The sequence below is a fragment of the Schistocerca americana genome, chromosome 7, assembly GCF_021461395.2.
Source record: "Schistocerca americana isolate TAMUIC-IGC-003095 chromosome 7, iqSchAmer2.1, whole genome shotgun sequence".
Classification (NCBI taxonomy): domain Eukaryota; kingdom Metazoa; phylum Arthropoda; class Insecta; order Orthoptera; family Acrididae; genus Schistocerca; species Schistocerca americana.
In genome coordinates, this window is record NC_060125.1 from 337,430,075 (window position 1) to 337,439,124 (window position 9,050).

The following is a 9,050-nucleotide window of genomic DNA, read 5'->3' on the forward strand; positions in this document are numbered from 1 at the left end:
ACAAGTATTATCCTCGAGTAACTTACGCCATGCCTACGTGACACAAGTCGCTTGTCTTTCAAAATCGAGGCAGTTCACTGGCCGTTGTGGCCGATCGGTTCTAGACGCTTCAGTCTAGAACCGCGCTGCTTACACGGTCGCGGGTTCGAATCTTGCCTCGGGCATGGATGTGTGTGATGTCCTTAGGTTAGTTAGGCTTAAGTAACACTGAGCCAAGGGGTCTGATACCCTCAGATGCTAAGTCCCATAGTGCTTAGAGCCATTTCAATCGAGCCATTTCTGTCTAGTTAAAGTTGCTGACAAGAGACGCCTTCCCTGGAGTGTTCAGCAGTGCAGATTACAGTTGCTTCTTTCTCTCTTGTAATCCAGACCTCTTTTTGTAAGACAGAGCCTCAGGCTTTTCACCACCGCCCACCAACGTAAGTTAACATGACCCGCTTCCCCTTCCGTTGCCCATTTCAGTTAATTGTTCGAACTCCCAGACTGGCCTAAACCTGGTAACTTCCGACCCCAGGCGCGCCCCTTGTACACCGTACATTGAAATAAATCCTCTTTATTATATTTAATTTCCTATTTTGTCATTTAACGGCAGCCCTGTATGCCCATTCTCTAATCCTGACCGCTCGACTTCCTGCGCCCTGTCATCACGAGGCATATGTAACAACCGACTGCCCGCCCCCATTCCCAAACCTTGTACACCCTTAAAATTGGTGATCAGAAGTGGGATCATAAACATTAACATTGGTGTCAGGGATCCTATACATCAACACTATTCTAAATATTTCTTGCCTGTTAAACACCAGTCTGCTACATTTCCTACGTCTTCGGTGAAGCCGAGACTCCCAGTTATTCCCTAGCTTACTTAATTGGCATAATACACGCTATTTGGCTGGAACAGTGCGTATATCGTTGCCCTCAAATCGCTCGCAAGCGTTAACTGTCAGAGCTAGGTGCAATTCTCCATACTAGGAGATTTTGCAGCCAAGCTCCCTAGGAATTAAGACGGGCCTGTGAGTAACTGTTCACATAATTACTGTCGCAATCGTCTCAGCGCAGTGCCAGTCACTTTGCTGAAACGCTCGACGATTTGTTGCAAGGAAAGAGCGAATTTTCTGTCTGCATTTGCCTGTATCAAAGCTGGTGGCCACGTGTTTTCTTTCTGGCCAGTCAGAGTGTTCGTACTTGATATAATTCCAGCCACTAGAGTTTCAGTAGCCTATCACAGGCGTCGTTTCTTTCGTGGGGCTACGTAACACTGAGATAAACAGCTTCTTTCTTTTTACGCAGGGGGCCATAATGAGCCACCAGCGTTTTGAGTCGGTTTTCTCTAGACGTTTATCTGCCATTTCCCGCCGTGTTCCTATAGAAATGCTTTCCGAAGGGTCGTCGTTAAAAGCAGGGACAAGGGCGGCTTTTGGCGACGGCCTGCACAGTGGCTCCTGCATCTTATTGTGTCCGCTGGATGTCCCACTGTAAAGGATTCGGCCTACATGGAACAGGCGTTGCCGTAATAAAATTCTCCTTCCATCAGAACTGCGTCTCATAGCTTAGTTTTGGGAAATTACTTGTGTGCAGTTACTAGTGTGAGTGTTAGTGGTTTATATTCAGGAAATGTCGACTTGTTTATTCGATTAGCCTATCAATAAAATTCGAACATTTTCGCCTAACTATGTAGTGTGGCATATCGATTTAACCATAACTGTTACAGGAAGCCAATGTAAGGTGTATTACTGGTCTGACATCTTACTAAGTATCATGTGCAGATCTCAGAGGATTGCTGTGGCAGTCACACAGAGAGGCCGTACTTTGGCTGCCGATACAGTCAGACGTTGGAAGTGAAGTGCTGGTTGTCAGTCTAGTACAACTAGTCCACAGTGGTTTGGTCGGTTGCTGTACTAAGATGTTCACTTGTGCCGAAGTGCTGAGTGGCATCAGCACTACTACAAATATGAGGTAAAACTAGTTTTTCAGGGTGTACCTTGCTCGATTTACCGATGGGACGTCACAAATGTGGCACAGGGATGCATATACTCCCTCAAGCACCAGATCCAATTTTCAACAGATTACATAATTATCCAAAGTGCTTCGTAACAGGTTCTACTCTGGGACTATCTTCTACTAAGTGTTGTGTTACACTGTAATTATGGAAGAGGTTAACCTTGCAACTAGATGAAATTGACAATACATATATAAACGAAAAGAACACATCAGTTTTTTTCATTTCTTAGTTCTAGATTAAAAATTGTTAATATCCTACTCCGTCCTTTCATAGTTTAGGAACACGAACTGGGAATTCTGTCCTCCCAACATTACTCTTCTGCTTGATTGTTCTTGCTGTTGCTAGAGAAGCTGCGTCCTTACACAATGTATCTTAAGAATGTTTTCGCTGATATTCTGTCCCTTTTATTGTTACCTGGCGGTTAGATTCAATGTCGTCCAGTTGGCCGTCAAGCAGGGAGTCTTATCTGGGTAGTTTCGTTTCCACTTCCCTTTGATATTTGAGACTAAATTCAATGGAATACTTCGGACATCAGAATTTATACATCTCTCTAGTTATCACCAACGTACACTGACAGAAAAATAATATTGCAACATCCAAAAATACTTAACGTAGACTAAAGAAATTTTGGGAACACATTTGTCTAAGCAACGTACTTAAGTAATTAACATTGGAAGATCACAGGTCAATGTAAGTGAGAGAAAAGCCATCGCAGATTTGAAACGCTGGTACATTAACAACCGGTGTAACCTCTCTCATGTTGAATGAAAACATGAAAACGTGCATGCATTGTGTTGTACAGGTGCCAGACGTCAGTTTGTGGGACGGAGTTTCATGCCTGTGGTATTCGGTCGGCCCCTACGGGGACGATTAATGCAGAATGTGGATGATGCTGGAGTTGTCGTCCGATGACGTCCCTTTTGGGCTCGAGTGGAGACATATCTGGTAACCGAGCAGGACAACATGTTGACACATTTTCATCGTAATATACGTGGTCGCTTCCTGTCCACAATTTTTTAGGCAGAATGGAAGTTTTATGGACTGACTGATAGCTGTATCGCTATGAAAATAGCATGTTACTAGCCGCAATTTCTATGGTTTCCTTTATCGAAAATAAAATCCCTTTCCCCATTCCTACCCGTATTTTTAACATTAGAATTGTTTCCAGAATGAGATTTTCACTCTGAAGCGGAGTGTGCGCTGATATGAAACTTCCTGGCAGATTAAAACTGTGTGCCCGACCGAGACACACAGTTTTAATCTGCCAGGGAGTTTCGTATCAGCGCACACTTCGCTGCAGAGTGAAAATTTCATTCTGGAAACATCCCCCAGGCTGTGGCTAAGCCATGGCTCCGCAATATCCTTTCTTTCAGGAGTGCTAGTTCTGCAAGGTTCGCAGGAGAGCTTCTGTAAAGTTTGGAAGGTAGGAGACGAGATACTGGCAGAAGTAAAGCTGTGAGGTCCGGGCGTGAGTCGTGCTTCGGTAGCTCAGTTGGTAGAGCATTTGCCCGCGAAAGGCAAAGGTCCCGAGTTCGAGTCTCGGTCGGGCACACAGTTTTAATCTGCCAGGAAGTTTCATTAGAATTGTTCTCTGTTGCAGACTCCTATCTACATCTACATCTACATCTATACTCCGCGAGCCACCTTACGGTGTGTGGCGGAGGGTACTTATTGTACCACTATCTGATCCCCCCTTCCCTGTTCCATTCACGAATTGTGCGTGGGATGTTGTCTTTCTACAATTTGTGTATCCAGAACTAACCGTAATCTTCTTACATCATGGAACATTGCTTTCAAAGTTGTCCCCTCCTATGCTAAAATGTAGAAGCGTAAGAGCAGGCGGAAGGCAAACGGGCTTAAAAAATCGAGTTTTACATTTTTGCATACATGAAATGCCAGCTATTTTCTGTGTAAAACAGTTTTTGTTTTATATAAATATGATAATTTTCTCCTGAGTAACGATGATTTTCCTGACACTCTTTGTGATCTGGCATTTAAATGCCACGCCCTCTTTTTCACATCATGCTGAGATAATTCACAGGTTTGTTTATTCCTTGTACGTTATTTCCTGCTTCTACTTCTAAATTAGAATGCATTGGGCATGTGCAGGACAGAACGAGGTCTAGGTTGAACAGATTATTAAAAGGAAAGTAAAAAATAGTACTGAAAGATAGTAAGAAGATAGGTGGTGAAAGTCGCCAGCCAAATGTGGAAATTGATACGTAGATAGCAGGATTATGATGGTTTCGCCATAAGAAAAAATGTTGAGAATTTAGGAAACATGAAAAAAGCTGTATCGGCTATCATTTCCATAATCTTTCCATAAATCAAAATCCTCAACAGCGTCCTCGCCCGAATTATCCTAACACTTGCTGCAAGTAAAGGAGAAGTGCATCATACGATCACAAACATTCTTTACCTGTAGCAATAATGAATGAAATTAAATGCATACTTAGAGATCTTTGTAAGACCACTTTATTGAAGGAATGTCTTCACTGGAAAACGCAATATTTAAATGAATATGTGAATTCTATCATTTGGACCCACTTACCGAATACCGTGCTTGTTCAGATTACAGTCCTCAAACTTGATGTTGCTATTTTATGCTTTAATCATGGTGTAACAAGATACTGGATATTTTGGAAGTACTGGGCATAAAGTCCAGCGGATATACCGCAAAATCAATGGTGCAGATAGATAAAGAGAGAATCTTCAAAGCAGAACTTGTTAATTTAAAATGCACAAAAGAAGCTAGGCAGAAAATAAGAGGGACCAAGAGAAGAAAAGGAGATCAGTATGATTCAGACAGTGCTCAGTATGGGGCACGAAAATAATAGTGGTAAGTATTTCTCATCAATAACTATAATAAAATTGCATAGTAAGGTTTAAACTGATTTTTCTCTAAACTACTTATTTTTGACTTTCAGGTACTATTATTTTCTGAAGTAACTGTGTTGGATGTATGAAATTTGGTAGTTTGTACCAAGGATAGTAATAACTTATTGCAAGTAAATTGAGAACCAACAACCATACAGAAACTGTTTCATAATAATTAATCTATTAAAGAAAGCGAAATCTTACTAGTGAAAGAATAAAAGAAAATTTTTTTCTTCAAATACAAAAGAGTTATGTTGTTTATTTTATCTGTAAATGGAATCATGTATGTTATATGTTCACAGTTTTAACACTTATAGTCCTTTGAAAAGCGTATCTTTCTAAAGGTGAAGTAGCACTGGCGAAATTGGGATAAAAATTGTCTTCCAAATTCCCTTAAAATGTAACAGCTGCGGCTTTATTAAAATTACTTCTTGTATTACCAAAAATTATACTCTTTTATATAAAAATATATCGTTTAATAATTCAAGGTGAAATAACCCTCGTCACATAAGGGTGCGTAATAGTTTAGCCTGTCGCCATAAGCATGCTGTTACAAACCCCACCTACTGATGAAATTACTTACTTTGTGTCATGTTGTATTGCTCGTGTCAGTTTGGGCACTGACAGCCTACTATAATGTATTTGGAGGTGACATGAGACTGCATGTGTTTTTGAACGTATGTATTTGTCAATTTCACCGCGTCGTTGTAATATATATTATTACATTCATTTCTTGTCTTCTATTATGTTTGTACCACAGATCTGATGACGGAGCTATCAAGAACCGCGTAATGACGTGATGTTAATAAACACTATATTGGTTATCAAGACGAGCATAATCCCAGTCAGTGCCAAACGTGTTCGTCGAAGGTCTCCTAAAAGACGTGTCCTCAGATGTGATAAAAAGCTGACAACGTTCATCTTCTGTCGCAGTCTTATTTCTGCTGAATGCTTATTCTCACTCGGCGGACGGTGTTGTAAAGTGTTGATGGTCTTATTCAATTGCGACATCACCGCACGGTTCGTGCTTCAGCCTCTGACTTAACTGGATATTGACTCTGGTAAAGCAAGTGACTTTTAATAAAATTTCCTAATTTTCTACCCCCTACAGTTCCATAACAGTGCCTTCGATTGCTGCCAGAGAATCTCAGGTAGTGGTCTTCTGCTGAAATGCTCCTTATTGAATGGTGTTCTCCGAAACGTTTGTGCCTGTGCCACCATCGCAGTCTGGCGTCGGAGCTGCCGCTATACGCCAACTAGCTTGCCTTATGGGGCCAACATCCTGTTTTCTTGAAGCGGGCGAGCCACTGACCCTACATACTGTGTTGAGTCATATACGTATAATATCTTATCGTCTACTCGTGGTTTCACTTTCCTCCAACTACTTTTCTTAGATGCTAACACAGACAGCAAATCAGTTTCTCCATTTCCGTGATACTCGTTGCCAGACGCAGCGCCATAACACTCTGTTGGTTTGTCAGAGTCCCATATCGTTCCCAGCATGTTTCTCCATTTGTCTGTGCTCCAGATATGTAATCTCTTTACTGTGTAACGTGTCCACAGTGCCACCAAGAAACACTCAGTCTCGTGGTGGGTAAAGTGATCATAATTATTTTGGGTGAGCAGTTTATCAGTCTCAGATATAGCTCATTAAAACTTTGTATATAATACTCTAGAGTTTCAGAATCAATAATACTGTCAATTACGCTTTTTTCTGTATTTCTATTTTGTTTATTAATCCATTTCTGCCGTAAATTTCTCAACCCAAAGTTAAAACAGTAAGTAAAATTAAAAGTTCAGTAATGGACCAATTATTACGAAGAATCGTTTCGCCCCACACAATGAAGCTGTTCTTTACAATGTTGCCTGCCTGTAAAAAGTTATACCTTCATTGGGAACAGAAAGATAGTGTACATTCCAATAGGTAGCTGACATAGATTTTACGCTCTCTGTGGCCCTCGCAGTAATTGCCTCATCCGGCTGTAGTTTCTTTAAGGAGTGTTCAGATCGCGCTTCTGTCGACTGGTAATATGCTTCAGTGACTGTCTGTCATTTATCGACAAAGGGAGAAAAGAAATTTTTGTTCATTTTCTCGAACATTTTCTTGTTCCTAAATCTATACATTTATTAAGTTTCCTTTAATTTACGTCTATGGTCACAAACTTTCTGTTAACAGATTACCGGTTTCGGTCTTTAATGACCATCATCAGATCTGCTTCATAAAATACAAAGTCCTAATATACTGCAGCCATAGTGGCATCGTCAAATGTTAAATTCGGAATTTTATGAAACATATCTGATGATAGTCATTAAAGACCGAATTCGGTAATGTGTTAACAAAAAGTTTGTGACCATAGACGTAAATTAAAGGAAACTTATTACATATACGGGTCACTGTTTGTCGCAGCTTGTGTATACATTTATTGGTGCTTATTTTCCTCTGAGCAGAAGGTCAGGTGTTGAAGTGTGGTCGCACCGACGCCAAATGGTTAGTCTATTGTGACAGATGTATTCCACTTACGGGTAATTATGATATTTAATGTAGAGAGGTCCATTTCAGTTGTACTAAAGTTTTTTAAGCCACGATCGGTTTTGAGATCTTAAGAAATTACTGTACTTGGTAAAATGTAACATGCGGTCGGGCTAGTCAGTGCAAGAGTTCCAATCACTTCGTGTTGGTGGAAACTGTCCGCCGTTCGGCAGACACACGGTAAGAACGCCAATCACTGTTGTGAATAGCCGTTTCTTTTGTGTTTTGATAAAGCAATGCTTTATTCAAGATTGTTGACACTGTCAATTAGGTGACACTCGATCTGTTGTACGGTCTTTTTTAAGTTCTTTCTTTTATTTGTGTTACGGATTGAAAACCCATGAAAGCAAGACCGCACGTTAAATCTTCTTAATCTGGGTTGATTTCTAGCTCTCGATAACCAAATAAATATTTCATATGCGTCTTGACTTAATCAATCTTTAACATCAACCTTAAAATAAATAAAAATTTGTATTATTGACTGAGACAGGGAAACTGTTATTGTTACATTAAGACATTTTATGTGCTTATGGAAATTAAAAATGTCTTTATTATTACATTCAACCCTTTCATATATTTTGCAGTTATTATAATTAAAACGTTACACCATGTTGGCATGTAAAACGTGTGGCTGACGGCAAAGTTATATTTGTTTTGAAAGGGAAGGAGGGAGGGGGTGCGGCGCCAGAGAACGCCACCTTGAATTCGCGTCTGTGAGTGCAGTCCAAGCGAAATTAAAACGAAAAGTTACGTGGAAGTGTGTCACAAGCAAAACAAAAAAAAAGACACTTTAGCAGAAGGTACCAATCTTTTTCACACTGAAGCTGTAAAGATAACGAGAATTTCATCACACATTCTAGTGCTGTAACGAATGGCGCTGCACTATTTGGTTGTAAGCTGACGCCTGCACGCTTGCAGTAAGTTCGTACGGCCGCTCCATTTGATACAGTGGCGCCGGCCCTGCGTGTTCTCGGGTATTACGACAGTGGCCGCGGTGTAGCCGCTGTGTGCCACGCAGAGTAGGGCACTGCGCGCCTTGCATTATGCAACCCGCCGCGCGCCAGGGCTGGTAATTACTTCCCACGGCGCTGAAAGTTTAAGCCCGCTGGTTGGTCGGTCCCCGCGTCACCGCGCTTATTTAATGCCGGCACCGGGGCCGCAGATTTCTCAGTGTAATCAGTGGCCGTCTGCCTTATGTACCACACGGACCGCTTCTCGTGAAAGGGAGACTGTCTGCGATGCCACATTCCCTGGTAGCAAAGTATTACCTCCACATCAGAATTAAGTTTGTCTTTAGGCTCGCATGAAAGTCATGCATGTAATAATTCTGACTACAATTTGATTCTTAGTTACGTTGTATTGCAAGAGCGGATGAGAGATAAACAGACAGTAATGATGCCCCGGTATAGAGATATTGTCCCTAACTTTCGCTGATCGTAACTTCGTTTTCTTCCGAGCTGCATTATGATTACTGGCGAATGCCTTTATATTACTTTGTGCGGATCGCAGTGCTGCAGACAGACACTATATCCAGCACGCATCGCCACCACCGTGCAGTAAAATGATGCTCTGCACTTGTGGCCAGGGCACTGTTGCCCATGCAGAACCACGTGGAAGTGGGGCTGCGTAGAGTTTTATTGTCTG

General features: G+C 41.4%; 1 non-coding gene across 1 annotated transcript; it reads left to right on the forward strand.

The window, feature by feature from the left end:
- Nucleotides 1-3,475: 3,475 nt before the first annotated feature.
- Trnas-cga lies at nt 3,476-3,550 on the forward strand. Its single transcript has one exon. It is a non-coding gene; the product is annotated as a tRNA-Ser (tRNA).
- Nucleotides 3,551-9,050: the final 5,500 nt, after the last annotated feature.